Consider the following 619-nt stretch of genomic DNA (forward strand, 5'->3'; position numbering starts at 1 on the left):
GAGAATGATGGTGTCACCTTCCGCCGTTCTGCCGCCTTCTTTCAGTACCTTGAGTGATGGCCCATCACTCAAGGTTCCGATCAATCCGTCAATCCGATTTAATTACAAAGCGATACGTAGCTTAACCCTCCTCGTAGCATGCTAGGCTGCCTCTCTGAGAAACAATGGACTGGTGTTTTTATAACAATTTTGTTTAGAAAACAGTTGAATGAACCTGCGTACACCAATTCACAGCTTTCAGCTATTATAAGGTAGAGCGTCAAGACGTAATGCAGAGCACTCTTGATAAGGGGTCACTTGGAAGCATCACAGTGGCAGCCGCAGTTCCTAGCTGGTAAGCCTCAATTGCTTAAGGTGGTGACGACTCCTGGAAAGTTCATCCTGATTAAGATGCTCATGGCGAGAAATTTGTGACAGGCGCTTCTGATTCACTTATTTGGCCCCACGTGGCGTATCCTCTATAACTTTTATGCCGTGTGCGAATTCCCGCCAAAGCGTGAAGTTTGCAGAGTGAAAAATATCACAGAAAAACCTAACTTCAAAGATAAAAAACGGATACGATATTGCATGTCTGACGGTTACAGCATACTGACAACTTTATCATGCTCCCCTGCCATTT

The sequence above is a fragment of the Ixodes scapularis genome, unplaced genomic scaffold, assembly GCF_016920785.2.
Source record: "Ixodes scapularis isolate PalLabHiFi unplaced genomic scaffold, ASM1692078v2 PGA_scaffold8__174_contigs__length_109621045, whole genome shotgun sequence".
Lineage (NCBI taxonomy): Eukaryota > Metazoa > Arthropoda > Arachnida > Ixodida > Ixodidae > Ixodes > Ixodes scapularis.